Below are 27,949 nucleotides of genomic sequence, written 5' to 3' on the forward strand. Positions count from 1 at the left end.
AAGAGTGGGGGATGCTGAGGCTCAAAGAGTTTAAGCAAGGTGTTCAAAGAAATGGAGCAATCTGTGGGGTTGAGATGGCTGAGACAAGATGAAATCCAAGGTGTGCTGACTTAGCCATGTGTAGGATTTTCAAACGTGTTCCTCAGAACATTCCTCCTGGGGATGGTAATAAGGCTCATAAAATCAGGGTCCAATGGCAGAGCAGATTTGGGAAATGCTAGATGAAGCAAAAGCAGGTTTGGTTTTGTTTCATCAAACTACAGTGTTATTAATGCTGTTGGCATTCTGACGTTTACCCTGACCCTCTAAGAGAATGATGTGCTATGTAGTCTTTCCTCAAGTTGGTGATCATGGGAATTTTATTTGGTTGAGGCTGTTCTTCAGACACTACCTGGGAAATGGTCATTGGGTTCTTCCTTTCTGTTTCTTCAGGTGGGGTCTCTAACAAATGACTAACAAGTGATGTTGAAATCCTTCAGCAACCAAACTCTGGGACCCAAGCTGGCGTGCAAGTTCTGCTCTTGATTACTGAGCCAGGTAACGTGGTGCCGAGGAATGGGTGTGGATCGGGAGCCTGGAAGCCCTTAGCTGTGTGACATTGGATAAGTCACCTCACCTCTCTGAGTCAGTTTTTCCAGCTATAAAATGGCAAGAATAAAATCTATATCTTGGGTTACTGGAGGCTTAAATGCAACAATGTATGTGATGTAATCTAGTACAAGGCCTGGCACATAATGGCTGTTCAGGAAGTATTGGATCTTAAATTCCAGCAGTCAACCTATTTTCACTATTAGGTGTTTGGCAAATACTTCTAAGTGGCGGAATCATGAATTTAGATGAAATTTTTCAAGGAAACCAACCTAGAAAATGGGTATAAATTGGTATTAACCATGCTATTCGGATTGGAGTTGGGGTGGGAGGCTGAGTACAAGGACATTTTCCATGAGCTCAACTTCCGTATCCAATGGTCTACTTGGCAGTTGCATTCTGAGGACTAATAGGTATGTCAAAACAAATCTCTTGATTCTTTTCCCTTAAAGCTGATGCCTCTTCCAATCATTCCCATTTCATAAAATGGTCCCACTATCCCGCCAGTTGTTTAGGTCCCCAGTCCAGGAACCATCCTTGATTTCTTCTCTTTCCACCACTCCCCACACTTATCTCAGTAAGCCTTGTTAGCTTGGCTTCAAGTCCATCCACTTCTCCACCACTATCTCCTATTTCAAGCCAACATTATATCTGACCTCAGGTACTAGCTGATGTCAGTGCTCACTCATATTCTTAAGACTTTGCATCTCAGTGCCCGAGGGCTGCCTTTCTCCAATCTGGAAAGGTCATTCTGCTCACCTGCTGCGGGCAGGAAGCGCTGGGGGTAGCAACTGCTACCCCCTAATAGCAACCTCAATTTGGAAATCGGTGCATAAATACCCCAGCTCCCTCACCTTTCAGGTGGGACTATTCTGAGGTGTGTTTTGAAGCATTTCCCCAAGTTTCTCTACAACATGAAGTTCCAGTTGCTTACTATGGTAACTGGCTTAATAACACACCCTTAGTTGCTTGCCTTCCCTTCTTTGTATTCCTTCCCCACACTCCTTCCAAGGAGTTCCCTGCATCTCCTAAATAAATGAATTACACTTGAATCCTTGTCTCAGGGTTTGCTTATGGGGGAACCCAAACTAAGACTCTGGTTCACTGAAACAGCCTCTTCTCTGCTACGGATCTTTCTCTGTAGAACAGCCAGACTGAAATTCTAAAAATGTAAAGTAGATCATGTCTTCTCTACTTATAAACTTCTACTCGCTTTCCCCTCCACTTAAATTACTATCCCAAATCCTGTCTATAGCTCAACGTGGTACAGATTCTGGCCCCACTGAGTACCATTCTTTCTCTCTTCCATTTCATTCCAGCCCCACTGGGTTATTGTTTGTATCTTGAAAGTAACTATCCACTTCCACCTACGGCTGTTTGCATTGGTTCCTTCTGCCTAGAAAATTGATTTCAGAACTTCAGGGGCTGAGCTCCCTTTTACAATTCCAGTCCAGTCCAAATATCATCTCCTCTGAGAAGTCACTCTAACGTAGCCATGCCTTCCTGCCATTACAGCTCTTTGCGATTATCTTGATATTTATGTATTTATTTCTTGTTCGTCTTCCCCTTCTATAATGGCCCTACTCTTAGGACAGGAACCTTGTGTGTCTTGTTCTTACTTTTTCCTCAGCACCTAGAACAGAGCTTAGCACTTAACATGGACTTTGACGTGTATTTATTGAATGAATGCATGTATGTACATTATAATATCTTATTTGTCTTTAATTGTGTCAAACGATGGTCCTTTTACTAACAATTGTCATTTGTATTAATTATTATAATTATTTTACTTAAAACTTATTTAATAATTAGAAATAAAACAAATGATAACCCATAATGAAGAGAGTCATTTACCTGACAATTATGGAGGGTCAGAGAGGTGCCAGGCATGGGGCTTCCCTGGTGGTCCTGTGGTTGACTCCGTGCTCCCAATGCAGGGGGCCCAGGTTTGATCCCTGGTCAGGGAACTAGATCCTGCATGCTGCAATTAAGAGCCTGCATGCCACACTAAGACCTGGTGCAGCTAAATAAATAAATAAATATTAAGAGGTGTGCCAGTCACTGAAGATGTGAGATGAATAAGCAGTCTCCACTCTTTCTTATGCTATAATTGAGAATAGAAAATTGAAAGAGCAGAAGTTGTTTTATGTCTAACAACAACAGCAGCCATAGCCAGAATGCTGCCTCTCTGAGGATGATTTTCAGTTTCCCCCAGCACCTTCACTTCACTACGGTCATGAGCCTCATGACAGTGCTATAGGTAGCTTCATTCTTCAGGTGAGGAGACTAAAGCTTACAGAGATGAAGCGTTTTGCCAAAGCTCATACAGCTTGCAAGAGACAACAATGGGGGCTTCTCTGGTGGCTCAGTGGTTAAGAATCCACCTGCCAATGCAGGGGACGTGGGTTTGACCCCTGGTCCAGGAAGATCCTACATGCCACGGAGCAACTAAGCCCTTGTGCCACAACTACTGAACCCGCGCTCTAGAGCCCGCGAGCCACGACTACTGAGCCCGTGTGCCTAGAGCCCGTGCTCCACAACAGGAGAAGCCACAGCAATGAGAATCCCACATACCCCAACGAAGAGTAGCCCCCACTCGCTGCAACTAGAGAAAGCCCGTGTGCAACAATGAAGACCCAACGCAGCCAAAAATAAATAAAAAATAAATTTATTTAAGAAAAAAAAAGACAACAATGGGACTGGGACTAGATTTGGGGATTCCAGGAACCGTCCTCTTTCCACTGCATCTCCCACTTGTGCACAGTCTGGGCACAGAGCAGATGCGCATCACGTGCTTGTTGACAGGTGGAAGGATGCTTACTAACACCTTAGGGAGCATCCTCCATTTGGGAGCCCCTTGGGTGGCTTGACCAAAAGACACTGCCAGCTGCTGCCACTCCTGATGGTCCAGAATTACGTGGTCACTGTGGGAGGCAGCTGGCGTCTTGTAAAGCAAATTTACTGCTGATAATGAATATGTGATGCAGGTGCACACCTGCTAAGTAGATAAGTTATGTTTTCATATGTCGTTAGGTGAATCCACTAATGAAATACATTGGTTAAATAAATAATGTGTGTAATCCACTAACGTGCATTGGTGCCTAGTGCAGTAAACCAATCTTAAACTAACAACTGTTAAGAGAACAAACCTGTTTAAGGCATAGATTTGCTCTATTTGAGGACAGCGAATGAATAGATTTCTTCTTAGTTATGAATAATAGATTGATCTTTGCTTTACAAAGTTAACTCTGTAATGTAGTATTTGTCTTTCTACCCATTGCTTAGATAAAATCCTGCTACATGTTTGCCTGGGCTGAGAATGCAGTATTTTTTAAAAATTTAATTTAATTTATTTATTTTTGGCTGCATTGGGTCTTTGTCGCTGTGCACGGGCTTTCTCTAGTTGCAGAGAGAGGGGGCCACTCCTCGTTGCCGTGCGTGGGCCTATCATTGCGGTGGCTTCCCTTGTTGCTCTAGAGCACAGGCTCAGTAGTTGTGGCTCACGGGCTTAGTTGCTCTGTGGCATGTGGGATCTTCCTGGACCAGGGCTCGAACCCATGTCCCCTGCATTGGCAGGTGGATTCTTAACCACTGCGCCACCAGGGAAGCCCCGAGAATGCAGTATTTTTGTGAATCAAGTTACATGCACTACAAAGCAGGGATGAAGGGAGGACAGCATGGAGAAAGCGCCAGGGAAGATGTCAGGTGGGGTTAGGAAGGGCAGTTTGCCTGCTAATCACTAGGTAGTAGTTGAAGGTGAGGATGGTTGAACTCTCCTTCTGAGGGGTGGGATGCTCCAGTGGAAAGTCAGTGTACCATTCAGAAAGGAACCTTAGACTGGAGGGTTACATGTTTTTCTGGTTCACTGATCACTTTGTCTACAGAGGAAGAAACTCTCACCAGCCCCCACAGGCCACTGGCTTTCTCTTTCTACTACAACAAACCTTGCCCGAAAGAAAGGTAGACTCAGGATGGATTTAGTCATCAAAGGGTAATATCTTGCTTTCATTAAGTGTGTTATAAGATATTTATTAAGAAATACAGAATCAAAGGGCTGCTGAACTCAGAGGAATGAATCTAGTCCTACTCTCTACAGCCCTGAGAGGTACAGGGATTTTCCCAAAGCCCCACAGAGCTAACCGTAGAACTGATGCCCTCCCATTTTCCTGTCCAGCTCCTTCTTTCACATCACCCTTTCTCTTGGTTGGCAGCCTCATCTGTCCTCTACTTTCTTCATGTAGCATGCTTATTTCTGCCCCCATGTGGTTCCAGGTGAACTGGGGTAAATTCCCTCCTCCTTGATTTTTCCGGCATCAGCTATAACTGGATGCACCAAGGCAGGGAAATAATTGCAGCCTTTCCCAAAGAAAACAGCATAGAGCAGAAGGGGCACGTTACATGGCATGTTCCTGGGGCATTCCATCCATCCCAGGCATCCCTAGACTGCTAGGTGTTAAAGGCTTCTTGTTTTTTTGTCCATAAGTTTTAGTTCCTCAAAGGGACTCTTGGGTCAACACTTGGGGACATAGTGAATCACTTTCACAAAAACTTAAAAATGAGAGAAACAAGAAAGCTCTCTGAAAGATTAAACAGTTGAATGAGTGTGTTATGCATTGTGCACACCATGCCTCCTCCCCCACCCCCGCCCCTGTAGGACAAAGGAGTCCACTGCCTCCCTCTCCAGCCTCATCTGCCACCCTTCCCCCCAGCACTACTCCCCACTCCAGCCTCATCAGACATCGTTCCATTCATTGTCCCTATTTGGGACATGTTCCTCACTCTGCCTGAGACCCTTCCTCTCCTCCTTCCTCCATCCCCTTCCCTTTTGACTTTCTCATGCCTTCTCTTGATTGGGTCCCATATCCCTGTGTGGTGGACACTGGGGCTCAGCCCAGACCCCGTTTTCAGGGTCCGCACACTCATCCCCATCTGCTGGAAACATCAGCAACTCCTGGAGCTCTCACTGAGCTTTGATCTGGGTCACAGGGAACTTCCTCCCCCAAGGTCCTGCCCCTTCCCTTAGGGTGGCCATAGTCAATGACCAGCTGATTCAGGGATACCATGGCTCAGCCCCCTTGCCTCAGTTGGGGTCCATTCTGCAAGGCCATCTCAGCACCAGAGTTCCTCATAAGACTGACTGGAGCCTTGTTTGCAGCCTCATTGCAGGCCAGCTTCTCCGAATCCTACCTTCCTCACTTTCTCACAGGTTTATCTCCTGAGAGGACCCTCCAGTCAACTTTCTGTACACAATTGTCCATCTTAGTCTGTTTCCTGGAAATCCAAGCTAAGACAGTTGGTGTCAGGAGTGGCCCTAGGAAGAAGATGCTAAAATGCAATCTTGGAGATCCCTCTCACCCGTCGTCTGACAAAGAGAACCCCAAAACTGGTGGTAGGTGGAGTCAGGATAGCCTCTGATGTATGTGGCAGTGCAATTGTTAGGACTGGGCTAGGACACCAGTGGAAGGGGATGCACTGGCTCATGTAGTATCTTAGGCACTGGAGAGGTTTGAGGGAAATAGTATCTAAGAGGATCATGGAAGTCGTGGTAGTTGCTGAATGTCATTGATTCGTTGAAGAGAGATGATGACAGGCTCAGAGTAAAACTAACCATCAGTTCTAGGCAAAATGTGAAAGCCAAAGCCTCCTTGGCAGCATTTAAGGAAATCCTAATCTCTGCAGTAGGGCCGGGAAGTGCGGAGAATCAGGCTCAGAACTCAATTGTAGGAGGAACAGATCTGCAGAGGAAGTTGAATCTGGCCCTAGCAAGTCTCCTGTGCCAAAGTCGTGGTCCTAATATAGAAGAAACGGACCCTAAGACATGAGACCGGGATATCTGAGTAGATGCAGTTGAGAACCTTGAATTTACAGCTTTTCCTGGAGCCATTGGATCCACAGAAGTGTTCTACTCCCCACTGGTGGCAGATTCTGAAGATCGTGTGGAAGGTTCCATTGAGACAGGTGTCTTACAAGATGATGCTTGTTTCTCTCAGGATCTACCTCCGTCTCCTCTCCTGGCAATTAGACCAACCACATGGGCTAAATCCCTGCACAGTGTGACTGAGGATAAGCTGGGCTTGCTAAGGAGGAGAGGGACCATCTGCTGAGATGGCCACAGAGTCTGACTAACGTGTACCAGCAGGAGCTGGAAGACTACACTTAGGACTGAATCCTGAGGTGCTGGGTCAAGGGGGACAGAAAATAAAGTTGGATAAAGGAGAGTTATTTAGGAGCTCTCTGAAGGGCTATTCAATTTTGGAGCTCCCTGGAGGACCAACGGAGGCCTCAGCTGCAACTGTATTGCTGGCCAGCTTCTCTTTCTATGCTTTTCTCTCTTCCTTATAGGTCCTTCGACCCTCTCTAGGTAACTCTCCAATCAGTTTTCTGGTACAACTCTCCATCCCAGAGTCTATTCCAGATTCTCTCCTGTGTGTTCCTAGTCTGTCTGTACTTCCTCTGTTGTAACACTTATCACACTTGCCCACTCTTCGGCCCCAGTACTTAACCATAGTGCCTTGAATGCTGGCACGTAGTAGTTGCTCAGTTACTTATTGTTGAATGAATGGTGAAATGAATGTGACTTAGGGAGACAGAATGGCTCTCAGGTCAGAATAAGACCTGATGGAAAGAATTACTATATCTAAAGAAAGAAGGGGCTGGTTGGCCTCAGAATAGTAATAAAAGCAAATCTTAGAACCGTGTCCATCCAAGTAGCATCCAGAGAGAGGTGCCTTAGCCGTAGGATTTTGCTTATTCTGATCCCTTTAAGCAAAGCTGTGTCTAATGTGGAGATATAAGAAAGGGCTGCAGCCAATGAGTTTATTGCATGTCCAGTCACATGGGTGAGACCCTGCTGCGGAAGTAGGTGCCCCAGAGGCAACCTTAACCTGCTGCCCTTGCACATTTGGTCCATCTACTACCTTCCTCTTATTCTGCTTCCAGGATCACCAAATAACTCCATCTGTGGATTGGTTTCTCACATAGGCCTATTGACAGGTCATGGGGACTCGGGTATTCAAGTCCATGGAGCAACTATAATTCTTCATGTAAGTGAACTAACTTACATTCTGATTTTATATATCAGTCCTGTTTAATGTGAGTCTGATCCCGAAAGATGAATCTACTCTCACTGTACTGACAAGTCACGTTTCTGGCCCTGGGAGGTCCAGGGCCAGAACCTAGACTGTGGGTGAACTCACTAAGGTAATGATGCATTCCCACCCCTTCTCCATGTTGACTATGGGGATCTCATTGGCTTTTTCTAGGGAATACCCTGACTTTACCATGTGCTAAGAATCTATTATCTATTTTGGGATTTCCATGAAGAGTAGGGCAGGGACTGGGTGGTCAACTTCCTTTTTCCCTCTAACAATATTACCTGGTGCTTGGGCTTATAATCATTATTTAATGAAGACTAAATGAACTGAATGTCCCTGTGGTATATGGGGTCCCTTGGAATGAGGGAATTCCTCCCTCAGGGTGACTGGTGAGGAGGTCTCTGGGGTCTGTGGACTGAAGTGGGTGCTCTGTAAGATTTCATATGGGGTCTGGGATGCCTGTTGCTCTCAGGGATCCTGGGAGGGCCCTTTGGGCCTACAGTTGGGCTCTGAGCCTCAGTTTGAGAACTAGTGGTCAGAACTAAATTTGTTTCTTGTGGTTGGGAATAAAACCATTTGTCTCCTTAAAAAAAAAAATCCTTTGATGGAACTGGAGGGTATTATGCTTAGTGAAATAAGTCAGACAAAGGAAGACAAATATTGAATGTTATCACTTATGTGTGGAATCTAAACAATAAAAGAAACTAGTGAATATAACAGAAAAAACCCCACAGACTCACAGATATAGAGAACAAACTAGTGGTTACCAGTGGGGAGAGGGAAGGGGGAGGGTAAGATAGGGGTAGAGGAATAAGAGGTATAAACTACTATGTCTAAAATAAATAAGCTACAAGGATATATTGTACAGCTCAGGAAATATAACCAATATTTTATAATAACTATAAATGGAGAATAATCTATAAAAATTTTGAATCAGTATGCTGTACACCTGACACTAACATAATATTATAAATCAACTATACCTCAAAAAACAAATCCTTTGTATCTGTTAAATATGTAGAATTTCCCCCACCTTACTCCAGGAGAAACTGAAGGTTAATTTTACCATTACCATGATCATTATCAAAAAGTCCTTGATAGCAACTAACTCTTTTCTAGTTTGAGTATATGGAAAATTTCACATTGCAATATCCACTCTAGCAGAAAGACACTATTGTGTCAGACAGTGGCAGCAGACTAGATATATTGACCCAATCAATGTATAGATTTAATACTTCATGGATTTTAAGATGTACATTTTTTTGTTTTTTGGGGTACGCGGGCCTCTCACTGTTGTGGCCTCTCCCGTTACGGAGCACAGGCTCCGGACGCGCAGACTCAGTGGCCATGGCTCACGGGCCCAGCCGCTCCGCGGCATGTGGGATCTTCCCGGACCGGGGCTTGAACCTGTGTCCCCTGAATCGGCAGGCAGACTCTCAACCAGTGAGCCACCAGGGAAGCCCAAAATGTACATTTTTTTTTCACATTTATCATCTCTGAAATTGGGATAAGTCTTAATTATCGATGTCATGTCATAGTTTAAACTGGAAACAATTTTTCCTTCTTAGTATTACATAAAATTATGGCATCTTATAATTGATGGTATCTTAGATTAAATGAAATATGAGGGTAAAATGTTCTATAGCATTATTGGTTGAGGGGAAGCCAGGGATTGGAATGTTTTTTCTCATTTTTGTTCTTCGTACATGAAGTATTTTGTCCCATGGGGTGGAAGTTAATTGTCTAAAAGGAAGAAATACCTCCTAAAATAAAATTAAGAGGAAGACAAGCACTGCTCAAGGGTGAAGGATGCTGGCGTTCCTGCTGCTATGGCACTGGCCAGGGAATGCCAACACTGTGATTACCTGGGTCTCCCTCTCTGGGTATCCCCTGGGACATTTCCCTCCACTTCTCTCACTCATAAAACCTTACCTCTCCCATCTCCTAGCCCCAGAGATTTAGCCAATCAGACTCCTCCATAGCAGTGAATGCTAATGACTCCATGCTTTATCCTTTTCCCTTCCTTCTCCTATATCATGTGCATTTTAACAGTGGCTTACTGGAGTCATACTGCCCCAGTCCAAGGGAGCCCCTCTCATGGTGGAAGTTACAGGTATCAGTGACAAGCTGGTCGAAGTCGTATTTTAAGTTCATAGCTTCCCTCAAATCACACCATTTATTTGGAGAGCTCCATTTTTATACTACTTTGCTGTTTACAAAACATACATTGACAAATATTTTTTTATTAGAGGCACACAAAACCCTGAGAAGTAGGCAGGGTAGACTTTATCACCATTTTTCAAATAAGGAAGCAGAAGTCCAGACAGATGAAGCAGTTTGGTCAATGACACTCATTTTGCTAATGAAGGAAATAAGACCAGAACACAGGTACTCTGATCCTGGGGCCATTGTTCCTCCTTCTAGGAAGGAGACCACTTCATAACAGCTGCTTCCCTTGCCTAGGTCTAGATGGGCTTCCAAAAAGGCCAGATTATACAGAGCCTGGTAGGTTATGTCAGAGGTTTTGGCCTTTATCGTAAGAGCCCTGGGAAGTCATTGAAAGACTTAAAGTAGGCAAATTAAGATGAACAGATTTTTGTTTGTTAAAGAGTTAATGAGGTGTTGTGCGGAGAATGGATTGTATGAAGGCAGGAGTGGAAACATTTAGGAGGCAGTAGATCAGGCAAGAGATGATGGCACCTGGTCTAGGTGCATGACAATGGATGGGAGAGAGGAAGAGGGAATTCTGGGAAGATGGGGGCTAGAGCTAGTGTCCTATTGCCTTTCTGCCCTAGTTGCAATCCAACTAGGTGTAGTGTTCTGGGAGTAGTGTTCAGCCTTCTGGGCAAGAGAGGAGCTTGGAGATAGATAGGGGAAAAGCCATGAGGCAAAATGTAGAGCTATATTACAGGGAGCTCAAGCCATGGAGATAGATCTACTGCCCATAGAAGGTCAGTGCCAGCCCCATGTGGTCCTAGGAGCACCTGCTGGTCTACCTGCTCTCAAGGAGCTGAGGTAGAACTGCAGCATGGACTGGGTTCCTCCATCTCTGAGAGCTGTGGTCTTTGTTGCCTAGGAGATGGATTGCGGAGATATTTATCCAGAGGTTTCAGCAGGGGAGAGACAACCTGGCAACTGGGTCAGAGGCTGCTGTGCTTTCCAGTGCTTCTGAGTTCATTGCCATTCTTGATAGCTTGTTCAAGACAGAACAAGCCAAGTGCTCACAGAGGAAAAGGCAGTGAACCCAGGGGGTTCTCAACAGCCACAGAGAGCAATAATAAGCAAAATGCTCAGAGAGGTAACTCCTTTGGAATAAAACTACTAGAGGAGATATTTGATCTTACTTAAAAAATAATACAAGTACTTAAGGGGAGTCATACAACCTTAAAAATAAAAAAGATCTCCTGGAACCAGGAAAAAAAGGAACAAAACCAAACAATAGCTCTGAGTTTTTAATTTAAAAGTTAAGGAGGGGATGATCACTGTTGTAAACAATATATTAAAAAAAAATTTCTTTTTTGGCTGCTTTGGATCTTCGTTGCTGCGCGCGGACTTTCTCTAGTTGTGGTGAGTGGGGGCTACTCTTCCTTGCAGTGCGTGGGCTTCTTATTGCAGTGGCTTCTCTTGTCGCAGAGCACAGGCTCTAGGCACGTGGGCTTCAGTAGTTGCAGCACGCAGGCTCAGTAGTTGTGGTTCGCAGGCTCTAGAGCGCAGGCTCAGTAGTTGTGGCACGTGGGCTTAGTTGCTCCGCGGCATGTGGGATCTTCCTGGACCAGGGATCGAACATGTGTCCTCTGCATTGGCAGACAGATTCTTAACCACTGCGCCACCAGGGGAGTCCCTGTAAACAATATTAATGCCTAGAAGTGCAAGTGAAAGAAATATCTTAATGCACAGATCGAAAATACAAAGAGACAGAAATCATGAGGGAAAAATGATATTTGGAGAGCAGATACAGGAGGCTTAACATGTGAATAATAGGGGTCCAGATGAGGTGAACTTAGGCAAGTCTGATGACTGATGCAGGCAGTAATTGACGGAGAAGACATTTCAAGGATGTTTCCTTAGCTTCTGCTTTGGACAGTTGGGAGGACAGCAGTGCTACTACCTAAAATGGATTGTCCCGGAGGATAAGTGTGTTGTGGGGCAAACCAGGCAGGTGGGAGAATGATGAGTTAAGCTTAAAAAGTATTGATCTTGAAGAGCATATGGACACAGAAGTGGAGGCACTGAATTGCTACTGGATATGCAGTTCTAGAGAAGAGATATCTGGGATGGAGATGGAGAATTAGAAACCATCAACCTCGAATGAAAATTGAAATAAAAGACATAGATGAGAGAGCCTAAGGTAAGAGGGGAAAAAAAAACCTGTTGGGACAAAAGCGGTGGTGTGATCATTCTCTTCTCTCCCTTCCCTTTTTACTCCCCACTCTTGACTCTACACTGGGCCTGCCTTCCATGTCCTTTCTTATTACATGACATGAGACTTAGTGGGGAAGGGGAGGGAAAGGGGAAAAGAAGGAAGGAGAAAACAGGGAGAAGAACATGAGGAAGAGGAGTGGGAGGGGTGCCTTAAAATGGAGAAGCAGAATCAAATCTACCTAAAGGGTACCAGTTCCCATCACCTGAGCAGAGGGGTGATCCACGAGCAGGTCAACTATCAAGGGATAGCTTGGGCTTCCCTGGTGGTGCAGTGGTTGAGAGTCCGCCTGCCGATGCAGGGGACGCGGGTTTGTGCCCCGGTCCGGGGAGGATCCCACATGCCGCGGAGCGGCTGGGCCCGTGAGCCATGGCCGCTGAGCCTAGGCGTCCGGAGCCTGTGCTCCGCAACGGGAGAGGCTGCAACAGTGAGAGGCCCGCATACCGCAAAAAAAAAAGGGATAGCTTCATAGGGAGGCTCCATGGCTCTCTTTCCTGAGGTATAAAGGGAAAAGTAGAGCTAGCATTTCTTGAGCAACTGCTATGTACTGGCCACTGGATATGCTCTTTAACATTCACATTCTCATTTAATTTTCTCCAATAATCTTATAAATAAGGACGGTGAAGCTCAGAGAGGTCGAGAAATTCCCCCAAAACCCAGGTTGGAAAGTAAAAGAGTCAGATGAATCTGTGTAACTCCAAAGCCCTTGCTTTTTCCACTCTGCCATGGAACATCAGTACCAGAGAGACCCTGCCAAAAGATTCAGATTTGGACCCACGTGACTTTATTTGTATTTCCACTGGGCTTTTAGTGTCTCAGGACATTCAAAGATTTACCTTCTGTATTCTCCCGGAGTTAAGTACACACTGCCAGCCTGACCTTTCAATCTGGGCTGCTCTCTGGTTCTCCCAGGTTACTGACCAGCTCAGACAAAGGGAGAAAAATGAGCTGTCATTCTTTCTGGGAGTTGAATGACTGCTTCCTTGTAAATACCTAGAAAATCAGTCCTCTGTGAATTAAACTCTTTCATCAGCCACCAGGCAGATTCTAAGTCATTGATTAAAGGGAAAACCTCCTAATTCATTGATCAAAATCCCGAGGCTTTACCAACTCAAAATAAAAGCAGCAACATCTGGGACAATGCTCAGCAGTTATTCGCTCTGAGAGAAGAAGTGGTTCTTGCTTTCAACTTGGAAAATGTCTGATATTCTCAGGATTGAGATAGGTGACATTTCTTCTAACTTCACTTATCATCAAGAAAAAAAAGCAACACTAACAGGGTTTCTTGTAAGTAGAACACACGGTATTAAATGCTGGAGATTCAACAGAGTAGTAGGTTAACCCTGAGTCCCAGATTTCTGAGGGATGATCCAGATTTAAATTATTCACCTATGTGGTCCTCATCAAGGCACTGGAATTTGTGAGAAATTTTATCCTGACTTTAGTTTGGAGACAGCTTATTTTAGACATATCTTTATAGGTTTTCTTAAGGATTTGGCAATAATCTTAGGGTGACTGAACATGCATAATATGCAGTAGGCAATTCTATTCAATTCAACAAACGTTTAAGTGATGATGTTTGTATTAGTCACGAAAATTAGAGATGAGGGCTTCCCTGGTGGCGCAGAGGTTGAGCGTCTGCCTGCCGATGCAGGGGACACGGGTTCGTGCCCTGGTCCGGGAAGATCCCACATGCCGCGGAGCGGCTGGGCCCGTGAGCCATGGCCGCTGAGCCTGCGCGTCTGGAGCCTGTGCTCCGCAACAGGAGAGGCCACGACAGTGAGAGGCCCGCATACCGCAAAAAAAAAAAAAAAAAAAAAAATTAGAGATGAAAAATTATGTGGTGGCTCTTTGTTTACTGCCTTATAGTAGTAAACAGGTAAGGAAATAGAAGCTGAGCTTCCAAGTAAAGATAAACTGAGTACATAGATTTATCTTCTCTCCCCCAAGACCCCTTAAAGTATTAGTAAAATCTCAAAAAAATTGTAATCTCTATACAGTGAAGAGAATGAACAATTTCAAAACTTTTAGGAAGGTAGAAAATAGGTGAAAGAGTGGTACCTGGTGAAGTAGAGGAAAGGAGGAACTACAATGAAGAAGAAAACTTAGATACCAACAGGCACTGGAACAAAGACATCATATATAATTGGGGGCAGGGCGGTGGTATGTGGGGCTACAGAGAGGAAGTAATTGAAACTGTATGGAACAGATGACCTCTCCCTCACTCCCCACACTGAACGCCTAGCATCAAGGCATGTATGTATTCCCTCAACTCAGGCAAACGAACAAAGAAACAAAAACAAAAAATGGGAATTATCTTTACAGAACTTAAATGATCTACATGGCAGATCAATACAGGAAGTTCAACATCTGACTAATAATGAGTCCTACAAAAGGAAAGCAGATAAAATTGGGGTGAGAAGATTGTCAAAGAAATAATAGAAGCAAATTCCTAGAGTCAAAGAGCAAAGTGTCCACATTGAAATAGTCCATCATATTTCCAACACAATCAATGCAAAATGACCCAAATCTTGATATATCATTGTGAAACTCAAAACTCAAGTATGCTCCTAAAAGCTTCCAAAGAGAAAACAAACAAACAAAAACAGAATGCACACAAGGTAATAAGAAGCAGCCTGGCATTAACATTCTCATCAGCAACATTGGATGTTGGTAGTTCATCGAGAAATGTCTTCAGGAAATGTTCTGAGAGGAAAAAATTTTAACCTGAAGGCCTATACCTGGAGAAGTTAATAGTCAAATATGAGGGTAGAATAACTTTTACACTTGTAAGAACTGGGGAATATTATCTCCCATGCATGTTTCCTCAGAAAATTGTTTGAGAATGCACTACATCTAAATGAAGGCCTAAGCTAAGAAAGAAAAAGAAGTGGGATTCAGGAAATGGTGGATCCAGCCCTGGAGAGAGGTTAACCCATTCAGCGGGCCTAGGGTCTGGCTCAGGGGATTAGACAGAGGGAGGCCTTTTGAGGGGAAAAATTGCAATTGTATAACATGATTGAGAATTCATTGATTTTCAGCTTCTTTTCTAATACATCAGTAATTTTAGTTGAATCCAAGTTTCAATATGTAGTATTTTTACTGTTATTTAAACTGTAATTTTCATTGTGATTTCCTCATTAGTTATTTAGCTGGTGTAGTTCTTAATTTCTGAACATACAGATGCTTCTAGTAATCTTTTTGTTATTGATACCTGGCTTAATTGCATTGTGGTTAAAGATGCTCAGCTTGATTTCTATCCTTTGAAGTATGTTGAGACTTGCTTTCTGGCTCAGCATATGGCTAATTTTTTTAAGTGTTCTGAGTGTGTTTGAAAAGAATGTGTAATTTGCAGTTGCTGGGTGCAGTGTTCTAAATATGTTAATTAGGTTTGGTTTGTTAACACATGTTGTTCCAATTTTCTGTATCCTTACTGATTTCTATCTGCTTGTTCTCTCAATTTCTGAGAGTTATATTTAAATCTCCCCCCTGTTTTTATAGATTTGTTTGTTCCTTTAGCAGTTCAGTCAGGTTTTGCTTCATTTATTTTGAGACTAAATTATTAAGTACATAAAAATTTTATAGTGTTATGCCTTTCTGGTGAATTGAGCTTTTTATCATAATGAAGTATCCTCTTAATCTCTAGTAATGCTTTTTGCCTTAAACTCTGTGATAGAGCTCACCAGCTTTCTCTGAGTTAGCATTTGTATGGCATATCTTTCTCTTTTATTTTACTATCAACCTCTCTGTTTCCTTCTCTTTTACACGTGTCTCATGTAAAGAGTATATGGCTGTGTTTTGTTTTTATATCCAGGTTGATAATCATGCCTTTTAATCAGAGCATTGAATCTACTTACGTTTAATGTAATCACTGATGTATTTGGGTTTCTTCATCTCCTCTGCTTCAAGTTCCTTTTTTTCCTTTTCTCTTCTTTTAGATTCAGTTTTAAAATTCATTTCCCTATTTTATTGGCTTCAAAGTTATACACTCTTGGGCTTCCCTGGTGGCGCAGTGGTTGAGAGTCCGCCTGCCGATGCGGGGGACACGGGTTCGTGCCCCGGTCCGCGAAGATCCCACATGCCGCGGAGCGGCTGGGCCCGTGAGCCATGGCCGCTGAGCCTGCGCGTCCGGAGCTTGCGCTCCGCAACGGGAGAGGCCACAGCAGTGAGAGGCCCGCGTACCGGAAAAAAAAAAAAAAAAAAAAGTTATACAGTCTTATTGTCCCTTTGTTGGTTACCTAAGAGACTATAATGTGCATCCTTGACTCATCATAGTCCACGATTAATTGGTATTTGGGGCCTTTTCTCAGAAAATCCAAAGATCTCAGGCACTTAAACTCTATGTATCCCCTTCTGACATATGACATTGTTGTTACATATTTTAACATATGTATTTTAAGCTCCATAAGATGCATTTTTTATTGGTTTATATAGCCAATATTACACACATATTTTCCCTTTTCTGTCCTCTTCATTTCTTCCTACATCTGTGTTGTTCCAGGGATAATTTTTCTTCTACTTAAAACACTCACGTTAAGGTTTCCTTTAATGTAGGTCTGCTTGTGACAAACTCTCAGTTTTGTCTGAAAATGCCTTTATCTGACTTCATTTTTGTTCTCTGCCTCCAGTGAGGATGTTCATTTGCTTCTCTGAGGCACCAGGGGGCCTGAGCAACCAGGGAGCATCTTCATCCAGTTTCAGGGGTTGAGATGATTGGAAGCTGAGCCATAGTCACTATAAGGGCTGGTCCACCTGGGTTTCATCGTCACAGCTCTTCGAAGTTCCAAACAAAAGTAGGAGGGGTTTATGAGGCCCTCTCTATCAAATTTTGTCTCATTACTGCCTGGAGACTTTAAACTCCTCTGCAAGTATCAAATATCCCCAAGGGAAAGGTGGTGGTCTCACTTCTTCATATTTCTATCTTTTTCTGGATCTTGGCTTGGTGATTCTGCCCTATCCTGTTTGTTCTACAGTACGTTCAGATGACTTCTTCCCTTCCTTCTTTCTTCCCTCCCTCCCTCCCTTCCTTCTTCTTTCCTTCCTTTCTTCCATCCTCTCTGCCTTTATATACTTTGTGTCAGACCCCATGAAAAGGAAGCAGACACAGGACACAGGGGGCTCACAGTTGACTGGGAGAGACATTAATACAGAAGAGTCATAGCTGTCAGACTATAAATTAAATCTGTGTATGAGGTGTCTCCGGTGTAAACCAATCACTGTGACACAGCGTAATAATAAGGGTAAAAATACAATGAGTAGAAGCAGAGAGGAAGGGATGGTAATCCCACCTGAGGACATTAAGGAAAGTTTTGAGTGGAAAGTTTTGGTGCATAAAGAAAAACTTCCCGGTTACTGGGAGAACTCTCTTCCATGTAGAAAACTTAATTTCTTAACACTATTCTATAATTGAAGCACACCTAAAACACACAGATGTCTCTGTAGAGATGATTTAAGTTTAATGAATATTGACTGAGCTACAAATTTTCAGGCACTAGGCTAGGCACAATTGCTTCCCTGACGAACTTCTGGTCTAGTAAACAAGACAAACCCATAGGAGATAATTCCATATATATAACAGAATGACTGGTGACAAGTCATAGTTTTTATTGTCTTGAACTATTCTTTATAAAGAAATATTGGTCCCTGGACCAGAACATTCCAGACACCAAAAACCATTTACAAGGGAAGGCAGATAACTTTGTTATGCAGGACACTGCAAAGTCCTGATACTCACACGATGGGACTTTTTCATTTTCTTTTAGAACATTCTCATCTGTCTCTCTAGGCTTCTCATCCTTCTTATGAGCAAAAAAAGAAAGAATAAATCTCCTATTTTATGAGCAAAAAAAGAAAGAATAAATCTCTTATTTTAAAACTGATTTCACTTAAACGGTTTAAGATGGACCTTTTCAAAACAGAGGATCTGAGTTACAGGACGACAAATGTGTACCTAGCTGGGGGACAAACACCCTACATCTTTACCCTAGTCAGAGGGGCTGATTCTGTTGGTCCAGCTTTAAGGTCACCGTCAGACCCAGATCATGAGGTGGAAGAACAAGGCTGAAAGTCCCAGCCCTGCCACTTAATGGGTCTATGACCACGGGCAACGCGTCTGTGTGACTGATTGCCTCCCCACACCTGACACATTGTCTAGTAGGGAGTAGTTGCTCAGCAAATGTCGAATCAAACATCTCCAAGTTTGTTCTCTACACCTGGAAAATGGGCATAAATGCTGTCGTGAGGATAAATTAGACAGTGCAGGTGACCAAGCTTTGTAAATGGTAAAGGACAATATAATAGATCTGAAAGTGACTTGAATCCATCTCTGGTCATGTCAACTTTGAGTTGGTTTCCTTATCTCTAAATTAGACATGAGATTTCTGGCTTACAGTGAGGCTGCTTGTTGTGGTTTGTTTTTATTAACTTTGTTGAGGTTCCTGGTATTTTTTGATGGGGGAATATTGAAGGAAATAGCATACACTTTAGAGCCAAATGAAATGAATGGAAAACAAATCATCTCCACTGGCAATCTTAGTGAGGACTAATGAAAAACAAGGGTCATCTTTGATCCAATGATTATATTTTTTCCCTGGGCCTAACCTGATTGCATTATTGAATGTTCTGGAGCCCTCCTCACTTATTTAACTATTACGACCCTTTACTTATGGGCTTCAAGATGTAATTACGGTCTCCTCCCACTAATGAAACGAGAGGTTTTAACTGAGTTACGCCATCGGCAGCCCCTGATGAAGCCTGACAGATCTCTTTTTGGATTACATACTCTTGATAACGTTAACGTCCTTTCTCCAAGATCACTTTCCTGTGCTGGGTGAGTGATAAGAAAGCATTTAAGACATCCTCAGAGTCAGAATGGAATTAGTACCACTTATGGGTCTGCCTCCTAGAGACCCATACTGGATCTAAAATCTTGGAAAATTCTTTGAATGGACTGAGCTGCAGGAATCAGTCTTCTGGCTAGGTGGGTGTAGGTGGTCTGATCTGGAGACAGGCAACAGGGAAGCGGCTGAGCAGTTCCTTCTTGGAGTTCCCCTGGGAGATGTATGTAGGTGGCTGCCACGCTACAGTTGGTGAAGTTGAAAGTTCCTTTTATGAATGGAAAGTCCTGAAGTGACCACCAATCAGGAGTCAGGTTCCTAACAGGGCTGGTAAAGCAGATAGTTCCCAAACTTGGGCCAGGAGTGGGTGGCACTTAAATGCACTGGTGGATTCTGGGGGTGAGCATGGCAAAAGTGAGGGCTGGAGCTGGAGAGCCCCAGTGGAGAGGTGCTGCCAAGGCAAATATTAAGCAACTGGAGGGTGGTGAGAGGCATTGCTGAGTCTACCATCTGGCCTTCTCCTTCCAAAATTCACTCCCCTTCCACAGATGCCAGAGCTTTTCAAGGGTTCACAGAAACAGAAGGAACCCACATTCCAACTGTCAATGAGAGTAATGAAGTGTCCTTCATCTCTGTTGAATCAATATAGTCATTCTTTTATTTTAATTTTAATTTTATATTGGAGTATAGTTGATGAACAATGTTGTGTTCGGTTCAGGTGTACAGCAAAGTGATTCAGTTATACATATACATGTGTCTATCCTTATTCAAATTATTTTCCCATTTAGGTTATTATAGAATATTGGACAGAGTTCTCTGTGCTATACAGTAGATCCTTGTTGGTTATCTATTTTAAATATAGCAGTGTGTACAACGTCAATCCCAAACTCCCGATCTATCCCTCCGCCCATCCCTTCCCCCCAGTAACCAGTAACCATGAGTTTGTTCTCTAAATCTGTGAGTCTGTGTCTGTTTTGTAAATAAGTTCATTTGTATCTTTTTTTTTTAAAAGATTCCGCATATAAGCAATATCATATGATATCTGTCTTTCTCTGCCTGACTGACTTCACTTAGTATGATTAGCTCCAGGTCCATTCATGTTGCTACAAACAGCATTATTTCATTCTTTTTTTTCTTTTGGCTTCACCGCATGGCTTACGGGATCTTAGTTCCCCAACCAGGGATGGAACCTGTGCCCCCTGCAGTGGAAGCACAGAGTCCTAACCACTGGACCTCCAGGGAATTCCCGTTATTTCATTCGTTATAATGGCTGAGTAATATTCCATTGTATATATGTTACTGAGCATATTCTATCTTCCAGAGATTCTGCTAAGGGCTTGATATGCATTATTGTGTTTTATAATTATTGTAATCATTTTGAGTCAGTTACTATCTACAGATAAGGAAATTGAGGCTCAGAATGGTTAAATGACTTGCCCATGTCACACAGCTCATTTCCCCTTGACACAAGGGAAAAGGCCCATTATTCATTTATTCATGCCACAAATTCTCCTTGAGATGCTATGTGCAAGATAGAAATGACTAAGAGCTCATCACCTGGTTTCTTTCAAACTTAGCTTCATTTCTTTCTAATTTGTTCAGCGAGCCTAAGAGCTCCTAGACAGATAGTTATTAACATTGTTTTGATAAGCCTCCAGGGAAAGAAGTTTCTTATGTTTTCTTGGAAACTTGAGTTCCTTAGAACTCCCAAGGATTTCTTAAGGCTAACCTAAGACCCTCTTGCTACAATTGAAGCCAATTCCTCAAGGAGATGGGTAACAGCCAGAGGGAAGTCTTTGAGAACAACCTGTCCTAGAAGGAAGGTAGATATAGTGAGATGGGGCCACAGGGTAAAAGAATATTAGTGCTAACTGAGACCTCAGAGGCTAAAGACTAATTCTCCCACTTTACAGGAGAGACAATGAGCCTAGGGAGAATGAGAAGTTTCTCCAAATTACTGAGCTATTCAGTAGCAGAGCTAGAACCAGAGTCTGGGGCTGCTTAGTTTCAAGGACATAAGAACATGGTGAGAGAAATAGCTGAAGCTTTGAAGGCAGGCAGGGCATGATTCAAACCCCGGTTCTGGATTTCCTAGTTGTGGGACTGGGCAGGCTTTGCAATCTTGTATACTTGGTGCCTTGGTTTTTTTTTTTTTTTGGCCATACCGCATGGCTTGTGGGATCTTAGGTCCCCAACCAGGGATGGAACCTGTGCCCCCTGCAATGGAAACATGGAGTCCTAAGCACTGGCACACCAGGGAATTCCTGGTACCATGGTTTTCTTCATCTATAAAATAAGCTGATATCTACCTCATTGGGATGTTGTGAGGATTAAATGAGATCATGTATATGAGTCCCATTATGAGGCATAATGGGAGCTTAGTTGATATTAATTCTTTCCCTATCCTGGGCCCAGTCTTTTAATCAACTGTATTAGCTAATGTAACAAATCACACAAAAACTCAGTGGCTTGAAACAACGATAATCATCTATTATCTCTTCCAGTTACTTTTGGTTCGGAATTTGGGAATAGCTTTGTTGGGTGGTTCTGGCTTCGTGGTCTTTTATAAGGTTCCAGTCAGATGTCAGCTGAGGCTGCATCATCTGAAGGCTTGACCGAAGCTGGAACATTCAACTTCAAATTGTCATACTTACATGGCTGGCAGGTTGGTGCTGACTGGATGTTGGCAGGGGGTGTGAATTCCAGACCACATGGGCCTCTCCACAAGGCTGCTTGAGTGTCTTCACAACGTGGTGTCTGAGTGAGCAATCCAAGAGACCAAAGTGGAATCTGCGATGTCATTTATTATAGATAAAGAACACTAGAGCCTTGAAAATAATACACTTCTGCTGTATTCTACTGGGCACACAAGGCCAGCTCTGAATCACAGGGCCAGACACAGAAGGCCCAAACACCAGGTGAAGATTACTGGGGGCTGGCTGACACACTGTGTCAGGATGAAGTTCTATTTCTGTGTCCACAGTTGTGCCAAGGTGTCTTGTCCCCTCTTAACTTCCCCTGTGTTGAGTGTTGAATTGGCATGTTTCAATAGTTTCTACTGGTTCCTCAGGGCAGGCAGGGGCTGTGCCCCACTTCGTGTCTTCTGGAGTTCTGAGAATGCTGTTTATAATTAGCCAAGCAATAATCCCCACCGCTGAGCTAACTCCAAGTCTCATCTGCTTGCTTCTCTGGAGGTTTTTAAATAGAGAGGGATGTGCTAATGACACAGTACATTATCTGTCTGTTACCGTTTGGCAGGCAGTGTGGAAACGTGACTTTTTTTAAGGAGGAGTTAATCAGTATTAAGGCAGCTCCTGCGGCATTGTCATGAAGCAGGCACCAAAAGGCTGCCTGGGGAAGGCTGAGGTTCCAAAGTGCCCGGGGCCTGACAACACGCCCTTTGAGTGGCTGTTGGGTATGACCGTGGGCAGAGACGGATGAGGCTTCTAAGAGACATTGCTGGAGGTCCCAGGGCCCTGACCCAACTGGGCTCGTAACTATTGTCATCTTCCCACTCCCTCTGCATTTTGAAGGCATTGAGTCTGCTCCCAAACTCAGCATCATTCTCAGACAGGAAGCCTGTGAAGTGTAATCGTTGCCTATGTGCTGGTAACTCTCCATCTATATGTTTACCCTACCTACTCCCAAACCTATTTCCTGAGTTCCAGCCTACCCACCACTCATTTCCATTTGGATGTCCCACAAGCACGTTGAGAACTGAACTCATAACTTTCTTCCCACACGAATCCTTCTGTGTTTTCCACCTCCATAAATGGCACCACCATTCTCCCTGTTGCCCAAGCCAGACACCTGAATGATAGGGCATAAGGATTAAGAGGGAAAGGTAGGAGGATGGGAGCTTGAGCGCCGAGCCTGAATCTCAGCTCTGCCATTTACAAAATGGGTTGTCTTTGGCAATTTGCTCCACTTGATGTCTCAGTTTCTTCTTTAGAAATGGAGATCGTGATAGAAACAATCCAAGGGGGTTGTTAGGAGAATTAAATAAGAGACTTCATGCCTGTCATATAGCAAGAGCTCAATAAATGCTCTAAGAATCGTTAGCCTCTTTGGAGTTTCTCTCCTAAATATTTCCTGAATTCATCTACTTCTTTACATTTGCCACCACCCAGCCTGGGTCACTGTCATTACTCAGCTGCACAAGTGCTTCCTGATGGAATCTCTGCAGCCAGGGAGATATTTTAAAAGTACAAATATGAGTGATGTCACATCCCTGCTTAAGTCCAGCCCCTTTGTTCTAAGAATTTGGGACAAGTCCGTTGCGTGGATCAAAGGTCTGTGCAGGCTTTCCCCTGCCTGCTTCTCCAGCCTCATCCCCAGCCTTCCCTTACTGAGCTTCTTTCAGTTCCTCTAATGGACCAGTTATCTCTTATCTTCAGGCCTCACACATGCTTTTCCCTCTTCAAAGAAAAATTCCCCCTGTCGAGTCCAGTCTCAGCGTTCACCATTCACCGTGGATCGTATTGTTGAGAAAGAAAGAGAGAGGCAGGTAGAGGTGAAATCAGATCAGGGTGTTTTATCTCTTCCTTTCAAACTACTCCTAGGCCTTCAATAGACCCAAGGGTGGAGGTGATATTTGACTCCCAGGTGTCTTCATTGTCTGAAGAGCTGAGGGTGGAGGATTTTTCAGGCCAGAGCTAGAGTTTTCCCAGGTGTGTCCAGTTCTGCCCCTTTGCCTGGCCCTCAGTCCCTTTCGTTTTTAAATCTCAGTTACATGTCGTGCCTTAGAGAAACTGTTTCCAGGACTTGGCCAGGCTCCCCTTACCACCTCCCTCAGTCATGGCTGTTAATCTCCCCTATCTTCTCCCACACTCAATTCAGACTTGTTGAAATTATGTGTCATCTGGCAGAGATCAGGCTCACCTCTGTATCCTTGGTGTGTTCATAGTGATGGGTGCTTAATGAATATGTGTTGAAGTAACAAATGAATGGGTTGCTACAATTTTTCAAGTCTCTATGCTATGAGTATCCAAAGGCCCACCAACGCTTCCTCTTTGTCAATGTTTTACTCTCATTTCAGAAGTGGGCACATAAATCAGATTCTTAACTTGAATGTGTTTGGCACTTCTTGAAAAAAAAGACATCTAGAATTCCTGTGTTCACCCAATGAATACTTGTTGTGCATTTCATATTACCAGAAGATATTAGAGATGCAAAATTGAATATGACATAGCTATAGGGAATTCTCTGGCGGTCCGTGGTTAGGACTCGCACTCTCACTGCCGGGGCCTCAAGTTCGATCCCTGGTCGGGGAACTAAGATCCCATAAGCTGCACGGCGTGGCCGAAAAAAAGGACTCTCACTGACTGACATAGTTCTGGGCTTCCTGTTGTCATGGTGTTTTCAGTCAGGTTAAATGAGGTATTGGACTAATATTTGTGGAATGAATGAATAAATAATGAATATGAGTAATCTAAAAAAAACAAAGCTTTTAAACATTATAATTGGAGACATTTCAATGTGTGTTTTCACAGTGCAGTAGGAAATCTATCTTCAAATTCATTCATTCATTCAAATTAGTTACTAAACATCTATTGTATTTTGAGTATATGAACTGGCTTCTGGATGGGAGCCATTAACTCCACCAGAAACGTGGAAAAATACCATGGGCTTTTGAAGACCAAATGAAATGTCCACACAAAAGAGCTATTTGCAATTTAAATGTGAAGCCACCAGCCTTGTAATAAACTGGCCAAGAAACAAACCCTGGGAACTTCTCATGAGAAGATTAGGTTTAGTAGTTTCGATAAATTATACAGGCAGTAAAAATCTGGGGAACTCCTAATTTGTTTATCCTCCATATTTAAGGTCACAGCATCAATCCATACTTGGGAAAGGCTGCCAGACCCTTGGGCCTGTTTGTAAACCAACCAGTTTCCGCCTACAGATCAGTAATTTATAACTTTTACGGACACATTACCATGGAAAATCTGCTGAAAGCAATGAACTCTCTCCCCAAGAAAATGTAGGCCCAGCATGCTTTGCATTCAGGTCTAGGGATAGTGCCCTGAGAGCCCAGAGTCGGGGATGAGGACCCTGGAGTGGAGCCATGGGTGTGATCCCATGTGGTCCCACAAAGGTTGCTTTCATTATTTTGGAGATGGAGCTTTTGGGCATATGAGCGATGTTGTAATGGGATTGAGTACCCAGGGTGCATTTCAACAACTGTCTGATTTAGTTCCTGGAGCATTTGAGGGGCCCTTGTTAATGCATGGGTCCAGGGCTACTGGACTGTACCAGGCGGTGCCCCCATTGTGTGTTTTCCACATTGCAGTTGTGTCTTCTTTGCTGAAGCCAAGACACCCAGAACTAAAACCTGGAGAGGCCTTTTAATATGGATTGCAGTGGATCCTGGTTCCTTGACAATTCAGTTAGGATTGGCCATGAGCAGCGCTGAGGCTGGGGTTGGGTTGGAGGAAGGCCTATAGCAACGACTGCATCTTCTGTTCCCTGAATGGCCTCTCTTGCTACTGTTCTCTTCCTTACCAAGGGAGGTGAGAGTAGGAGCATATCCTCTTTTCTTCAGCGTCCGCAGAGCTCTCGGTGCCTAAGGGCTGCAAAGCTTCATTTGCATCACTTTGAATCGCAGCCCTTCTCTCCCCAGGAACCTGGCACAGTTTCCTCAAAGCGCCAGAGTTAGATGCTAATTTGAGGGATTCTCCATTGACCTTGACTCCATCTCACCATAGGTTCTTTCCTCAGAGGTATTAAGGGAGTTTAGGTGTCCATTTCCCCCAGATTCTTGGAGGAGGAGGGATAGGAGTGCCTTAGAATGATGTGGCTAGATGTCAGCTCAGTCTGTTTGGTCAGCGTCTCAATCAAATCAACCAAGTCCTGGAGGGGCCACCTACAGAAAAGATACCACAGATGTGCGAAGGTCAGAGTTGCACAGACAGGTCGTTGCTTATTAAAAACCCTGATTGCTCTGTGCCTATCTGGATCTGAGCCCTCTTGATGTCTTTTTGTTTCCGAAATCCCTAGGAATTTTCAAGGCTGACTCAAAATGCATGGTAGTTTGGGTGACATGCCGCTCCTGGCAGACACTCTGACACTTCCCTGCAGGCGGGAGGACCTTGGTCCAGGGCTGGTGAAGAGCTGCTCCCAGCTGGAGCTGCTGGGGTCAAGGCCTGTGAACGTGCCCACCTGGCCCATGCCAGCCGTAGGCTTTCACTCACACTTCACCATTTTAGCTTCCCAGGGTTTGACAAAAACCCAGCTTTTACACCACCAGCGTTGCATGAAACTGGCTGTTTGAAATATATTAGCAGCTGCCGTTATATCCAGCTGGCAGGGTGCCAGGGTAGGAAATTAAACCTTGCATTTCCCCAGCCCTCCCTCCCCACTTCCTGCTAACCAATCGATTCTGTTCAGAGTGTGCCCGAGAGTGCCAACACTTGCCTTTTGCCAGAGCCATGGCACTTAGAATTCTCAGTGAATTTGGATATCCATTTAGCCTCTGCCAACCCGCTGACGGGCTCTGCGAATTCTAATGCTACTCCATGGAGAATGGTTCCCAATTGCCCAGTGTTTGACCCTGAGGTGAGTGTAGCCAGTGGAGAGATGGAGAGGGGTTATGGTTGCCAGCATCCCAATTTGACTTTTTAATGATGAAGAGGCAATAATTTATAAAAGTCAGAAGAGTGATATATGTCAACAGTTTAAGAAATCAGTATGTGAATAATAAATTACGGCTCTATTTATTCTGTGATAACAAAACTGTAATCTTTCATCGAGTGAGAAAATAACAAATGTACTGTGTTCTTATGGAGATAATTATTACTACCATGCCAAGGAATCATTGTGCCTCTTTTCCCAACCGTTTTACCCAGACTGCCTCTTGACCCGTGTCTGATAGGAGCCACAGAAACGTGGAAGGCCCCTTCTGGCTACCGAGGAATTTACAATCCACTCGGGGAGATAGCAGACATACGCGTTTATACCTGTGACACAAGGCTGTGATAAACACTTGTCTGAGAGAAGAGGTATCTACAAGGAACATGAGGCACAGCTCACACCCATTCATTCATTCATTCAGAAAATTTACTGAAATCTTATGATGCCCCCAGAATGATTCTTGCGCGTGGGACTCAAAGATTAAAAATGTAAAAAAAAATGTAAATTGTAAAAATGTAAAAATAGTTTCTATCCTCAAGGAATTCACCATGAGGAGACAGGGGAAGAACATGACCTTCACAGGAAAGACTTGGGTTCAAGTCCTAGGTCTGCCTTGGACAAGTCACTTTTCCACTCTAAGTCTGCTTCCTCATCAACAAAGAGGAGAATGAGAGCAACCTCAAAGGGATGGTGAGGATGAAATGAGAAAAGGCATGAGAAGAATACTGTAAGTAAGCCATAAAACACTGGATAAATGGGAGTTATCCTGGGCCACCAGGTGTGTTGAGAGCTGGGCTGGCTAACTGAGGTCTCCTGGTTTGGACATCTCACCACCAGACCTGACTGTTCCTCCTGTTGGTGGTCTGGTGAATTCTGCGATCTCAGGGCTGTAGACCTGGAGCCTGAGACTCATCCCCTCTGTTTCTCTGCCTGCTGGACTGGCCTTTGGGGGATGAGTCCTCTTATCTGCAGAGCTCACCTACCTCTCCTCCCTGCCAGGAAGCTGGAACCCTGGGAAGAATCTACCATGATGTGGTGTGAAATCTGCTGAGAGCCTTGTGCCTTATTTACTTGTTCATTATTTATAATTTTTATTCTGGAAAATTTCAGACTTATATAAAAGTAGAGAAAAGAGTGTAACGAACCGTCATGTATCCTCAGTGTCAACAGTGATCAATGCATATCCAATCTTGTTTCATTCATAGCCCCGCCTACTCCTCCCACCCCCTGGATTTTTTTAAAGGAAAGCACTTCAGAAAACCACAATCATAATACCACTATCACACCTAAAAATTAAAAAGAAATTTCTTAATATTAGCAAACATTTAGTAGGAGTTCACTTTTCCCTGATTGTCCCAAAAATGTTTATATGAAGTAGA

General features: G+C 43.8%; 1 long non-coding RNA gene across 3 annotated transcripts in view; it reads left to right on the forward strand.

Annotated features, from left to right (window-relative positions):
• The window catches only part of LOC116748361, a 98,907-nt gene that overhangs the window by 14,147 nt on the left and 56,811 nt on the right, over positions 1 to 27,949 (forward strand). For 2 of the 3 annotated variants that reach the window (XR_004348270.1, XR_004348268.1), the window contains exons 2-4: positions 433 to 537; positions 7,528 to 7,631; positions 27,110 to 27,297. This is a non-coding gene — a long non-coding RNA (uncharacterized LOC116748361). The remainder of the gene's footprint in view (positions 1 to 432; positions 538 to 7,527; positions 7,632 to 27,109; positions 27,298 to 27,949) is intronic. The other variant, XR_004348269.1, reaches the window with a different exon arrangement.

Source organism: Phocoena sinus, chromosome 1 (genome assembly GCF_008692025.1).
Source record: "Phocoena sinus isolate mPhoSin1 chromosome 1, mPhoSin1.pri, whole genome shotgun sequence".
In the NCBI taxonomy this organism is placed as follows: Eukaryota; Metazoa; Chordata; class Mammalia; order Artiodactyla; family Phocoenidae; genus Phocoena; species Phocoena sinus.